Below are 16,014 nucleotides of genomic sequence, written 5' to 3'. Positions count from 1 at the left end.
GTTGATATACAGATTGGATAGTATAATGATCAAGTGTTGTGTGATATTGTGGATATGAATAGTTGTCATGTTTTACTTGGAAAACTTTGGTAGTATGGTTGTAGGGATGTGTATGATTGTGTTAGGAATGTGTTTACAATTGAGAAGGTGGTTGGAATTTTTGCCTAATTACTTTGTAGAATGAAGAGCTCAGTAGGAGGAAATTGAGTATTGGTAGCCAAGTTGAGTTGCGTGATTTTGAGAAGGTTGGAGATTAGCATGGAAAGAAGACCTATGGAATACCTATGGTGGATGTGAAGAAGAAGAACAACAATAAGGGAAAGAGTGTGCAAGTTGAAGACTTGGAGGACATGTATGTGAAGAACTAGTTTAGGATTTATGTACTAAATCCTAGAAGATGTTCTTCCAGTTACTAGAACATCTTTTCAAACTTGGGGTGTCTGATGCAAGAGCATCCTAGGCTTGCTTCCAATCTTGCATGTTTGGAGGGATTTTTGTAAGTGTTAAGGAGCATAAATCTTGGATTTTGATGGAGTTATACTTTCATGGTTAAGGATGTTTTGGAGACACATTGTAAGACATTTCCTCATGATTGCATAGAGATTGGATGTATTGAGTTGAAGTTTGAGCCATTTTTACCTTGCTATTGGAACTATGTTTTCTGGTTTTTGGGTTCTTGTTGTGAGCCATATAACTAATTTTTTGAAATGAGTTAGAGGATGGGAAGTTAAAGGATTGAAGAGGACAAATAGTACTATCTTTTCTTAAGGTCATTAGTTTAAATTCATTACAAGTTGGGGGATATGGTTCTCCTGGAGTATCAATTTCTGGTAGTTTTGTACCACAGGTTTTTGTACGTGACTTCCAATATGAAGCCAAAGTTATCCTTAATGAATTAGCTTTAGAAATATTAAGGGGTTGTAGAAGATCTAAATTACTACCATTGGTTTGAATCACAACATCTAATTCAATGGAAGCTATGAGATATCACATTTTTTCTTAGGTATCAATTTTTGGACATTTAATTTTTGTTATAGGCCGACTTATGGCTCTTCAAGTATTTAATGTTAGTTTTTGGCATTATGGGCTAACTTGTGGCTTAGATTGGTATAAGTAGGGGTCTTGTGGAGTCTTTTAGTCATGGAGTTGGGATGGAATGAAGGATAGATGCAAATTTGAAGAGCTACAACTACGACTTAGGAACTAGAGATCTCTTGGTGGACCTGAGGGTACAAGTGTGGATTCTTCTTGGTGTTCTTGTCCAGTTCTATATCTGGACTAGATGAGACTAGTTTTGTTGGAATATTCAAATAGGAAGAATACTTATAAGAGGGGGGGGGGGGGGGGGGGGGGTGAATCAAAACTATCACACTTTTAACCAATAAAACTTTTAGGTGGAAGTACATTACATGAATGTAAATACATCAAGTAAACATGAAACTAAGACATGCATCAACAACACATAACACTGGAATTTGGTAACCCAGAAACCCTCCAAGAAAATGAAGATAAAACTAGGGTGGGGATGATACCCACAAAAATTACTGTAGCAATATTGTTCAACTACTTATGATGGTCTACCCTGTTAAAGGCTTTACACTGTGTCAATAGTGACCTGGTTAGAGGATTTACAAACACTTTACATGAAGTGTCACCCTGTTAAAGGATTTAATCACCTATTTAAAGGATCTACAAAATAGCTATTAAGCTAACCTATCACCATAGGATTTTCATTCTAATACAATTGCTAGAAAGTATTAGGTACAATGAACCTGATAGATTACAATCCTTGATTGTTGAATGCAGACACTTGTTCTACTTTCTCTGATCTTGATCCTTTGTGATATGATAACCCTTGTTCTAAAAGTAGATTTCCTTATACACCCTTGTATATCCGCTCGTATCTTTACAATAAAATTTTATCTTCCTTATAAAGACATTTGAGGATTTAGGGTTAGGTATGGATCTTCGATCCATATTCAATCTCTATTTTTTGCTCATTGTTTGTGCTTCTTCCATTGGTTGCATGCCTTCATCATTTTTCTTATTGGCTGCATGTAGATTGCATAGGAAAGATAAAAGATTTGATCTCATCATTTAATCCTTCGAGATTTACCTTATGTCGGCTACAAAAACTATTTGTGTCATAGTTTGTGCAATTACAAACTCTTATGTTGATATTTTGAGTTACTCGGCTCCTAAAGCATTACTTGATGCTCGACACATGTTGTTTCCTGGATAACTCGGCATCATCTATGACTTACACTTGAATATCACTCGGCATTTGAACTTTACTCGACACCTGATCTTCACTCGGCATTTGAAAACTACTCGGCACATGAAGATCACTCGGCACTTGAAGTCTTTCCTAACTTGGCTCATGTTGTGGCTTGACATTCATGGTGTACTCGGCTCCAATAGAGAAAGTAGGTAAGTGTATTGGCACTCAAGTGTCAAAAACCATTATGAAGTTAACAATCTCCCCCTTTGACATGAGTGACAAAAACACTTAACTAACCTTATGAGTACATTTACTAATCTATTTGGTATATACAGAGTTTAAAGAAAACTTGATCAAAATTTGTCACTTACAATATATACCTCAAAAATTTTGTAACTCCCCTTGAGTTGATTGTACCATTATCTGTATATCATGCTCCTAATTTTATCTTTTCTCCCCCATTAATTCATCTTCATAATATTTTTATCTCCCCCTATTATATCTCTTTTTCTTCTCCCCCTTTTTTGACACTTATGTCAAAGAATGTTTAAGGGTTAAGACCATATTTAGCCAAAAATGTGTTGTTTACCTCCATAATCATCCTGAGAGCTACATCCCAATTGTGTAAAGAAATTTCTAGTGACTTATGCTGGATGGCAGTCTCTGCAACAAGATGAATAAATCCATCTAATGTAGAAAGATTAGGGTCTTTCTTGAGAATAGTTTCAACATAGACTTGCTCTTTATGGAGTATTTCTAAATGCACGGTAATGGAGGACTGGAGTTGTATCAAGTTTGCCTTGATATTGGCCTCTTCTGCTATTAACACAGCTATTTCCTTTTGAGTGTGAAGCGTTTGGGTAAAATGCTTCTCACTTTGAGCTAGATCTTTAGGTAGCTGCATGCTAGAAATATTTAAATTTCTTTGCAAGCTCATTGTCTTTTGGCTAGTCTCCCGTGTGAAGTATGAAAAGTCACACAACTTTTTGTACAATGAGAATATATTCTCAAGTACCTTTTTCACTTTTTCAATTAGCTTTGCCAATTCAACCTGGGAAAGTGCAATTTGACTTGATATTTGCTCATTTACTTTTCCCTAAAATTTTCTTTCAGACCATTCCATAAGTTTTGCATTTATCTCTTGGTCTTCATTTGTCACCTGGTCAACAATATCTGTCAATTGCTCTATGATATGCTTTGACTCATCTAGTGATTGCAAATTGAAGGCATCCATAAAGATGTCCTTAATCTCATGTAGTGTTTGCTTTTGTTTATACTCCTTCCTGAATATCTCTTGTCTTTTTCTCCTATTTAGTGCTTCTTGCACCTCATTTATTTGATCAATGGTTATAGTTTTTGAGTCATAGCCTGGTATGACTATCTCCTCATCTAATTCGGGGTCTCCATAGTGAAGTACCCTTGCAACTTTTGTAGTACTAGATGTTGGTATAGATATTTATAATGGCTGGTGTGAAGGAGTTCCCGAGGTAGGCAAATTTATCAATGTTTGTATTGCCTCCTGCTCTTTAGAGGTTTCCATTGTTTCCTCCTCCTGCTATCTTCTATCTTGATCAATTATGGTAATCTTAGGAAGTGCACCTTGTATTTGTGTTGTAGGATCAGATGTAATAGTCTGTCCTATTTGTTTTGTTTGTCCTATTTGTTCTGTTCCTTCTTCTACAGCTGCACTTAGCTTCTGTATTGTAGTATGAACTATGCCTGTTGAGATAACTATTGGCATTTGAAGTTGACCAATAGTAGCTATAGAGATGATGGAAGGTGGTTCTTGTGGATTCACCTTATCTCTAATAGTGCTTTCTACTAGTTTTTGCAATTCATCCATACTAACCAATACTAGATCTGCACATAATATTGCTTGTTGTATAGATTGGTCAAGGATTCTTTTGAGATCTTCTGCAGTTAATGGATTGATATTCTGACCAAAAGTATCAGGAACATTAATAATAGTTACAATTTCTGCAGGTATGATGGATACTTGAGGAGGGCTAGAGGGTGGCAATTGTGTGTCTTGCACACTTCGATCTAGTTGCTGCTCTTGCTCAGCTGTTGCCATTATATCTTATTTTTGTGTCTCTTCCTCCTCTCCATCTTTCTTTTCTTCTTCCTTCTTCTCTTCTTCTACTTTCTTTTCTTCTTCTCTCTTCTTTTCTTCTTCTACTTTCTTTTCCTCTTCTCCCTTCTCTACTGTTTTCTTTCTTCTAGTGGAGTTGCAACTTCTTCCTTGTATTCTTCTTCAAGAAAATCTTCAATCTTCTTGTACAAGTTTTTCCATGATTTCATTATTCTTTGAACAATTTCTTCCATCTTGTTTTGGAGTATGACGAATGCCCTGTATTTAGGTGTAAACCTATTATTATGCTTGTTGACTACTTTCTTTACTTAGTCCTTAGTCAAATCTAGCAATACGCTTGCTAGGGTTGATTCCCTCATTTCCTTCTCCATTTTCAAACAAAAATGCCATCTATCTTCTACAATTTTAGACAATTCTTTTGGCAATTGACCATCTAGTTCAAGTGGAGTGTACTTGAACTGTGCCATCATTCCATAGACTGTTTCTTCTATCCTATTCTATTCTTCTTTGGTAAACTTATTGAAATCAACTTTATTTAAGTTGCTTAAATCACCATTTCCAATCTTTTTACATAAAATATCAATTGAAGAATGGCTTACCTTTTCAGATTGATCTTCTTCATCAGTATCAGGTTGAGCCACATATCTTCTTTTCCTTGGCTCTTCCTGTGTTTCCTTGTTTTGTTTCTTCTTTGTAACTTCCTCTTTAGCCTTTTCGGTGAAGGCCCTTGTTGTAGCTCGTGTTGTAGGCTTTCGAGGTGATGACATGGCAGATTTCTTTGGTTTATGCTAAGCTGGAGGCTATTCTATTGCCTTTATTTTCTTTGACTCAGCTTCAGTTCATGCTTCCTTGGCTTCTTTGTCTTCTGCACCTTCCTCCTTGTCTTCACCTAGTCCTTGAGTTAATTCCATTGGGCCTTGTTCTTGCTCATCTTCATCATCACTTTCATCTTCTTCTTCTGCTGCTTCAGCCTCAATTTCTTCACCAAATTTCTTCTTAATCTTCTTTAACAATTTGTCTTTCTTCTTTAATGTGGAAGCAGTCTTTAATTCCATGTTTATTTTTGACCTTACTGCATCATAAGTGCCAAAATGTGGAGCACTTTTATCTATTTCTTCTACCAATAATGCAGTTATTGCTACAGATGCCTCATCAACATTGATTTCATATCCAAATGGCCTTAGCCATCTCACTCTTGGAATTGCTGCTTGGATGTATGTGAAGTCAACATCAACCAAGAAACATATATCATTAGCATGTTCTTCTACTAAAGTGACTGGTATTCTCACCCTTTGTTTCATGGATTTCTTGAAATCTTTGAAATAGCTTGTCATCAGGGTATCAAAATTTTCTCCCATTTGTTCTATATATTCATTGATTTGGGCAATGATTGTTCTATCATTCCTCCATGTCACTTTTCCAAAAGAGGGAAACTCATTTTGAACATAGAAGAATATACAAACTAGAATTGCTCCAAATTTGCATTTAGTGCCCTTTGTCCTTCTTATGGCAGCTAGGTTTTCATTAATCTGTTGTAGTTGCATTTCTACAAGATCATAAGTATGATCCTTTTTCACCAATTTGTAGCCTACATCTATTGCAATACATGGTACACTGTTGAGTCTACTAGATTGGTAGAATTTATGGGCGATGACTCTAACAGCAAATTCAACTAGAGGATGCTGTATGGTGTGAATTGTCATTCCTCTCTTATTCCACCGAGCACCAGTATTCTTTTCAATAACCTCCTTTGATTCACTTCTCAAGGTTTTGAACTGATCTAGGGTTGGGTAACCTGTTACTCTATGTATGATTTCATTGGTTAATTTGATGGGAATATCTTCTAACCATAGACTACCACCATGAATTCTGCTCAGCACAAGTCTAACCCATTCTATCTTGAATATGGTGGGAAAGCTCAAAAATTGAGTCAAATCCTTTCTTTCAACAATTTTGAATTCATCTCTTAAGACTCCATCTACGCACAATTTCTCATAGGCTTGCCTTATTTCCATATCTCCTAGGGCACCTATCTTACAATTATAGCATTTCCTAACATCTTGAACCATTACAACTTTTGGGGGTATTTGGGAGAGAGCTCCGGCTGGGTCATTTTTGTATGCTACTTCAGGTATGGGACAAAAATTAGGTTTCTTGACCTCATTGGACACTAACTGAACTTCAAATGACTCTTTGTCCTCAGTTTTCTTGGAACTTGACACCATTTATGCAAACTAGGGTTTCCTTTTTACAAAACATTAAACTGCATAGCTCGACACAAATAAAAAATACATCAAGATCGATGAAAACATGTTGGGAGAGGTTGCAATCTGCTTGAAATACTAGATTCTTTGTTGTGAAGTTGTTTGCTCTTTTTCTCTTCTTTGCTTCTTGATCGCGATGAGTAAAACTGATTAAAATCACGATAATATACCATATTTTCATTGCATTAAATGCTCAACTACCAACTCAGCTTCTAAATTTTTTTTTTGACCTAACTCGGCATTAGTTATCAACTCGATCACTGTTAGGAGCTCGGCATGTGTTGGAGTTTAACTCGGCATCCAAAGATAGCTTGACAACATCATTTAGATTTTGTCTTGACATCTTATCTCATGCAAATTTATACTTTGCATAGCTTCTTTGTCTTGGGACTGATGTGTGATATAGCTTTGTATATTAGTCCTATATACTTCTCATGCTTAGTTTGATGAAGTGTGATCACTTGACCCATTGGGTGAAGTGATCCCTCCACTTGATGTGTTGCACTCATCTTTCTTTTTCCAAGTTTTATTTATTCGCCCTCTTATATTTTTGACATCAATCTTTTCTTTGCCCTTATTTTCTTCAGTCTTGGGTGCCTTTGACCTTGCAGGAAAATTTTTGCTGGTATGACCAGTTTTCAGACAACTGAAACATGTGGTTTGGTTCAACCATCTCTTGTAGTTCCCTTTGAAATGTGTTCTTATGCAGTTCTGGGGCATATGTCCATATTCTTGACAGTAATGACAGCTATACCTAGTGTTTTAATCCCAATGATAATGACTTTCATTCCCTTTTGATTTTGTTGGTTTATTTGATGTCCACATAGGTTTTGATCTGCATTCAGATGCTCTATGTCCATACTTATTGCAATTATAACAATGTCCATCAAATCTCTAAGTCCTTATGACATTGGATCTACAATCTTGTATCATATGTCCTTGCATGTTGCACTTGTGACAGAAGTTCTTACTCTAGGGTGTGTTTGATTGATTGAATCTTCTACTCCTGCAAACATTAGCTATATGCCCCTTCTTATTATAGTAATGACAAGTGGTTTTTGAATCCTTACCTTTGTCACTTCTTTGTTTAGCACTCTTTGATGATTCTCCAACTTTAGTGCTGTTGTATCCAAGTCCTGATGTTTCATGGGCGGATCTTGGGAATTTCATCAATTGTTCAAAATACTTGATGGCTTCACTTGACTTGTTGAGATTCTCTACTACCTCTTTTTTTCTGTTCAATTCATTCTATATTTGTTCATTCTACATCTTCAAAGTAGAGATCTCAATATCTTTCACATTGAGTTCATGATGAAGGTTCATCATTTGGGCAAGTGTATCCATCTGCATGTTTCAAATCCTTGTCGATTCAGTACATTTTTCTTCAAGTTTGTTTGTAAGATTTGTTTTATCATTTTCCATCATGAATTTATTCTCAACTGCTCTTTTCTTTTGTTCAATAATTTCACATATCATTATGGCCTGTGATTCATGTTCCATCTTGAGAGATCTTATCTCCTCTGTTTGAACTTTGTTTTTCTCCATTAGTTCTGCTATTACTGCATCAAATTCTTTAGTGTCTCCATTGGCAAACACTTGTGTGGTATCAACCTCCTTGTAGTGTATATCATTTTCAGCTATGGCTATCTCCTTTCTTCTCTTTAAGGATTTTCTTAATTCCACTCTTGCTTCTTCTACTTTTTGTAGACCAAGCTACACATCAATCACCTGGTTTTCAATGATCTTTCCAAGTTTGAAAACTTCCATCTTTAGATCTTTTTCCCCAAACTGTCAAACTTTTCCTTGTGAGAACTTGGATGCTCTAATACCAATTGTTGGAATATTCAAATAGGAAGAATACTTATGAGAGGCAGGGGGGGGGGTGTGAATCAGAAGTATCACACTTTTAACCAATAAAACTTTTAGGTGGAAGTAAATTGCATGCATGTAAATACATCAAGTAAACATGAAACTAAGACATGCATCAACAACACACAACACTGGAATTTGGTAACCTAGAAACCCTCCAAGAATAAGAAGGTAAAATTAGGGTGGCGATGATACCCACAAAAATTACTATAGCAATATTGTTCAACCACTTATGATGGTCTACCCTGTTAAAGGCTTTACACTATGTCAATAGTGACCTGGTTAGAGGATTTACAAACACTTTCCATGAAGTGTCACCCTATTAAAGGATTTAATCACCTATTCAAAGGATCTACAAAATAGCTGTTAAGCTAACCTATCACCATAGGATTTTCATTCCAATATAATTGCTAGAAAGTATTAGGTACAATGAACTTGATAGATTACAATCCTTGATTGTTGAATGCAGGCACTTGTTCTGCTTTCTCTGATCTTGATCCTTTGTGATCTGATAACCCTTGTTCTAAAAGTCGATTTCCTTATACACCCTTGTATATTCGCTCGTATCTTTATAATGAAATTTCATCTTCCTTATAAAGACATTTGAGGATTTAGGGTTAGGTATGGATCTTTGATCCATATTCAATCTCTATTTTCCACTCATTGTTTGCGCTTCTTCCATTGGTTGCATGCCTTCATCATTTTTCTTATTGGCTGCATGTAGATTGCATAGGAAAGGTAAAAGATTTGATCTTACCATTTAATCCTTCAATATTTACCTTATGTCAGCTACAAAAACTATTTGCATTAGAGTTTGTGCAATTAAAAACTCTTATGCTGATATTCTGAGTTACTCGGCTCTTGAAGCATTACTTGATGCTTGACACATGCTATTTCCTGGATAACTTAGCATCATCTATGACTCGGCACTTGAATATCACTCGGCATCTAAACTTTACTCGGCACTTGATCTTCACTCGGCATCTGAAAACTACTCGGCACATAAAGATCACTCGGCACTTGAAGTCTTTCCTAACTCGGCTCATGTTGTGGCTGGGCATTCATGGTGTACTCGGCTCCAATAGAGAAAGTAGGTAAGTGTATTGGCACTCAAGCATCAAAAACCATTATGAAGTTAACAAGTTTTGTATGTTGGATCTTGTAGGATATTTTAGAACTAATTTTGTAATTATTATTTGTATTTGGCCCTAACCTAAAAGGCCTTATAGCTAGGCATATTGCATGTAATCAGCTATATTTTATGAAAAAATTATTATAATTTGGTATCAGATATTCCATTGTTGCTTCTTGCTGTTGTGTTTCTACTATGTGCTTGTATTGTTTAGGGCTAGGACATCTCCTTTGGGGATTCTCCTACCTTCCATCGTGTCAAAAATCAAGAGAATCATGAGATATCCAAAAGGTACTAGAAACTATGGATCTTGAGTCTATTGATCATTCCAGAGTTTGCCAAGTTTAGAAGACAATGTCTACCAAGTTCATTCAGTTGTCAAAGGAAAGTTTGGAAAAGTTGAGTGCTAACCAAGCTCACTGAGTTAATGAAGAAAATGTTGGATGGAACTAATGTTAACCGAGATCACTTGGTTGCCAAAGGAACTTTGTGAATATGTAGTGTTAGTTGAGTTCACTTGGTTAACATAGGACACTCATTTTTTATTTAGTGTCTACTGAGCATGGTTGACTAACAAAGGATTTTATTATTTTGATATATTAAGCTTGATTGATTTTATTGTTGGTTCTAGCCAACTAAGAAGATGAATATTAAGTATTCTAAGTTGTATTCAAGCCTACCTGACAATGTGTGAGATATAAATATCAAGTCAAGTTGAGGATTGAATGTGTGGAAGAATAGATAAGATTTGATGATGCTTAGAGGAAGAAAATTACAAGGATAAGAAGAACATTCTTGTTGAGCTACAAAGATAGATTTGATCATTAAGGATCAAGTATACAAGCTAGAATTAAGATCTATAATCAACAATTCATTTGCATTAGAAAAAAGGTCATCTCATTGTTACTTTCTAACCATTGTAGCAGTAATCTAAATCTCTTAAATGAGTTGGCTTAACAGATATTTGTAAATCCTCTAACAAGGTGGGCATTTTTTTTGAAGTGTTTAAAGACTTTTAACAAGGCCACTCTGAATAGGTTGATTAAATCCTCTAGTAGGGTCACACCTAACAATGTGTTTTGTAACCTTTAACTGAGTTTGCTCCTAATAGAGCTCACTTCAAAAGATTGAAAATCAGTAATTAGTTGCAATTCATGGTTTTCCCCAAATTGGGTTTTCACATTAAATCTTGGTCTCACTTGTGTTCATGCTATTTCTTTTATGTCTTTGCAACTAAGTTAATCTTAAAGGCTAATCATAGAAAACATCTTATATTTTGAATTTTTTGAGTTATTTTTGTTATTTTAGTTATTGCCAAGTTATAGTATTTGGTAGAGTAAACCAAGTGCATGTGTTTTTACCAAGTTAGATCAAAATAGAGTTTATACAAAGTATCGATTTGTACTCTAAGGGATCTAGATTTATTTTTGTAGTAACTGATTCACCTCTCCCCTCCTAGTTACTCATCTTATATTTCCAACACTTACATGTATCCATGGATGAAGTTTTTAGTGTCTAACAATAATGTCTCATCATAATACATAGTTAATTATCATTTTCCAAAAGAAAAGCTTAAAGATAAATTACTAACTATTCAAAATGCATGCATAAATGTAGGAGGAGAATACCATTTTAGTATATAACATTTAAAGCTAATCCACTCACAATTGTTCATGAGTAATTAACATATAAACCCATATTACAATTTCTCAAAATAAATTCCACAACAATTATATTTAGGGATGAGTATATGAAGGAACTCATTTCGTTTCCTAACATTCTTCATTACATCATTTACAATTCAACATGGAATTCACTACTCTTATTGCATTATCATAATAATCACATAAGTTAATAAATCAAAATGTAGATAATAATGAATTATAACATCATCATCTTAAGTATAGGAATTAACACTAACAAATGCATGTCATAAAGGGTCTAAACATATCAATCTAGCACTATCCAAATAAGAGAACTGATAATAAGAATAAATAAAAATATATAGAACCCTTAATTAGGTTCTCATAATTTATCATTTGATGACATACAAGAAATCCTAGAAGTTCACTTAATGACATCCCTATATGGAATGAAATTACACCAATATTTCATATGGAGAACAATATGTGACACAAAGTATTATCAAAGAAGGTAATCGCCTATCTTTCAAAAAGGACATCATAGTTTGCCTCATTAAACCTTGTAATCCTCTAAAAAGGGACACTTGTGTAAAGTTTGGGTTTAAGTAAGTGCACAAGAAGAGGGTTTCTATATTTATTCCTAAGATTCTTAAACCCTTGGGCTTAGTTTTGTAAGTAGAGGAATCCGTAACCATTCTCAGTACCCTTAAATGAGAAGTTGATTTCCCTAATTTTATTTTAATTGATGTTGAAGAAGAGTTCTACTCTTAGAATATTTACATACTTGGAAACATAGTTGTTTTCTCACTACAACTATAATGGGCATACCCACAAAGATTATCCTTGTTTATGAAACATACATAGAGCCTTTGATGGTTTGAATAAAAGTAACTCTAATAATGAAATTGGTGCTCCTTATCTAGAGTTGTGTCTTTTGACCCATTTTAAAATGATAATAGTAAATATGATAGTAAAAATAAGATGAATGAAATTAAGGGCAATTTATAGGAAAGTAATGTGGACATTTATATGAGTAATAAGTATACTTCTCTATCAAACCCATTTGATGAAGATTTTGAAATTGTTCCTACATAAGGTGAATAAAATGTTGAAGTATTTACTATGTTTCAAGCACTAGGCGCTAAAGATTCTTGTATCCCTATTGGGATACATGAGCAACAATTATCCTTTCATAGTATAAACAATATATAAGAAAATAATAATACACCTTTCATATCACAAGACAAAGATTGTATTTTGCCTAAGAGTATGCCTTCCTCTGTGTGTGTGTGTGTGTGTGTGTGTGTGTGTGTGTGTGTGTGTGTGAGAGAGAGAGAGAGAGAGAGAGAGAGAGAGAGAGAGAGAGAGATGGATAAAGAAGATGGTACTACTATTATAGAAGATAAAGATAACGATGAAAGTTAATCCCCCTTTACTAAGGTTCTCATTAAAAGTATAACAAGGAAAATAAAAAATAATGAAAGACCCTCAATCTCTAATCATAATGGTAGTAATAAACATGCCCACTTTGAAATGCTAGAGTTCTTCAATAGTATTGATAACAATAAAATTTCACCTAACTTAATTTCATATTATGATTAAAGTCCACCATTGGAATATTCATGGTCTTGAAATTATAGTTAGTAAATAAGTAGTTAGAAAATGATGTGATGAAATTAAGTAGAAGGACATGATATGCCTTTAGGAGATTAATTTTTTTGTCTATCATGCTTATAATACATTGAAGTTAATCTAGGATAAGGACAAACATATATACACTAATCACAATAGGGGAGAAGGGGGAACTTCTTTCCTTATTATCCTTGTGTGGGAAGAAGGAATCATTTGTGAAGGTATTTCTCCTTGTCAAAGGGATCAATGGGCCACTTCAAACATCTAGATAAATGGATTGATATATGTAACCTATATTCTCCTCATGAATATAATACTAGAACATTATTTTGAGACTAGTTATTTAGTACTCTCCCCAAGAAAAACTAGATATTTTTTGTTGAGTTTAATATGGTTGAAAAAAAGGAAGTTAAGTGAAATTATAACATCCCACTTGGGAACACAAAAGAAATAAACCTAATATGTTACAAATTTTAATAAACTATGTAAAAAATAAATTTAAACAACATCAAAGTAACAATAACGTAGAAGCAATATATACATACACATCAAGAACACATAACGAGGGTTCCTTCACATTGAGTTACATTTAAGAAAGTTTATCATAATTAGTTTAAGTCTCAAGTACAATGTCATGATTGCAAGAAAATAACAAATACATCATCACATAAGAAAATGCATAAGTGCAACTAATAATATGAACATCTAATGAATATAATCCATTGCACATGTCACATGGTATGTGAAAATAGATACAAGTACATTAGTGTATAATACAATATCTTATAGGATCTTGAAACACATGATACATAGCTACATCAAATGAATAGAAGTCTTCAGGATAAGGGAAAGAATTATAATGGTACCACTATATCAACGAGCATCCAACATCTATCAATCTAAGGGAGACCCAAATGGTAAGAATACACTACCTCTTGACAACATGGTCACCTATTCAGGCTCCCACTCCCATCATGTAGGAGAGATAATGTATGATCCACACATAGATAATCAAATCATAAAATTATCCTATGCAAGGAATCTTGATAGCCAAAACTATCTCAAGGGTAACACAAACTACTTAAGAAGAATAGATAATCAAAACTGCAAGGACACTCATTCTAATACTAACATCTTATACCAAGTCAACATACAAATACCAAGACCAATAACATACAACCACCTCAAAATCAATGTCAACTGTCATAAGAACAATGACCAATAGATAACAACTATCATCAATAAAAGTAAATGACCAATCACTAACTCTAATAATACAAACACCACTAATAAATAACTAATCATTCATTAATAAAAGCCAACTATCAACAATAAATGACATCAAATCAGTGAGTAAATGCTCCATTAGAAGTAATTTTCAACAAGTATACCACTAGAGAAATTTAAAAAAAAAAAAATCATGAAGGAGTCTCATGCTACATACTATGGAGTATCATCACATGAGCCAACTCTACAATTACCTTGCTAGTCTCTTTGGACCCCACCCCCTAGTGACTCTAGATGGAACCAGAATACCCTCTCATGATAACAAGGAAAATTAGTCATACCTCTCACTAGTTATCATCCCATTCCCATCCTTAGCCTATACAAGCACTCAAGGCATGGGTGAGCAAAAATCTCTAACTTATCTTTGCAATGTATCTCAAGGAAAAGAGCTAGGCAAGATATCTTAATTTTTATATTATCACTTGTTAGATAACTTACAATGAGTTACCCTAGTGGCCACTTTGGGCCCCAGCCCCCATTGCAAGACACTCCCATAGACATGCACCTAGACTAACTTCCCAAAAATCACAAATCACAATAGTGTCCCATACCATAAGAGTAATATTGATCAAATTTGGTTCCTTAACAACAACCCAAAAATTAACATTGGTTCTTAAAATCCAAGCTCTCATAAATGCTCAATAGCATAAAGCTCATAAAACATAAATTTCAATTTAAATCATAAAGTTCATCATGACATCCAGTTAAATAATCATAAAAGAAATCTAAAAAATGCCTCTAGTGCACATCCTAACTTGGCCAACTAAACAACTCACAAAGAAAAATTATTAAGAAAATAAACATCACAAGACTATAAATAAAATATTAGAAAACATATAGTTTCTAGCTACATAATTTAATTCCACCAATTTCTTTTGCTTAGTTTGGGTCATCGAGATGTGTTTAGAAATAAAGTAGAAATATGTATATTACTATAAATTGTTATGTGAGTATACTTATTTAAAATAATAAGTATTTAAATATCCAATCTTTTTGTGTATATAAAATATCATACAATATTGACATGTTATTAATTTAAATAATCTTAAAATATAAATATTTAATTAATAACATAAATATATTATTAGACTAAATACTAATATCAATTTCACTTCTAAAATATTAATTTAACTTTTATTTAAGTCCAATATTAACATTTAATTTTCCTTTAATTCATAATGTGAATAGAGATAAAATTCAAAATCTAATTTAATTATTTATAATGTCTCTCATAAAGTCAAATAGTTATTAACTAAATTATTACAAAGTGAACTCTACCACAACTTCTCTTAAAATATAATAAAATTATAAATATTCATTTATTAACCTCTCTTTTGCATTAATAAATATAAAAACCATTAACATGCAACTAAGAGTTCAATTAGACTTAAATAATCACTAATGATAATATTCACTTTATAACTAAATGGATAATATTTATTTAATTTTAAAAATTAATAAATTATTATTATTTTTTAAATAAATAAATCTAAAAATTAAATTATATTTTTATAAAATAAAAATAAACATGCAATTAGTATTTTTGCATGTATTTGATTACTTAAATCATGCAAGCATACTATACTTAGTTTTCTATTTTTAGCATATTTGTTTTCACATGCATGTAACTATACTATACTTAGTTTCTATTTTTAGGATATTTATTTTCACATGCATGTAACCATATTATACTTAGTTTCTATTTTTAGCATATTTGTTTTCACATGCATGTATACATTTAGATACAATGTGCTTTCCTCTTGATTAATCTTATGCTTTCCAAATAAATATTGTAATTAAATTATTTTAGATATAAGAATAATATTCATCTATATTTAGAAAATTCATAATAATCACATAGTTCTAATAACAAA

Source organism: Cupressus sempervirens, chromosome 9, assembly GCF_028749045.1.
Source record: "Cupressus sempervirens isolate cs-2001-9-10 chromosome 9, ASM2874904v1, whole genome shotgun sequence".
In the NCBI taxonomy this organism is placed as follows: Eukaryota; Viridiplantae; Streptophyta; class Pinopsida; order Cupressales; family Cupressaceae; genus Cupressus; species Cupressus sempervirens.
This window is presented reverse-complemented; position numbering follows the sequence as displayed.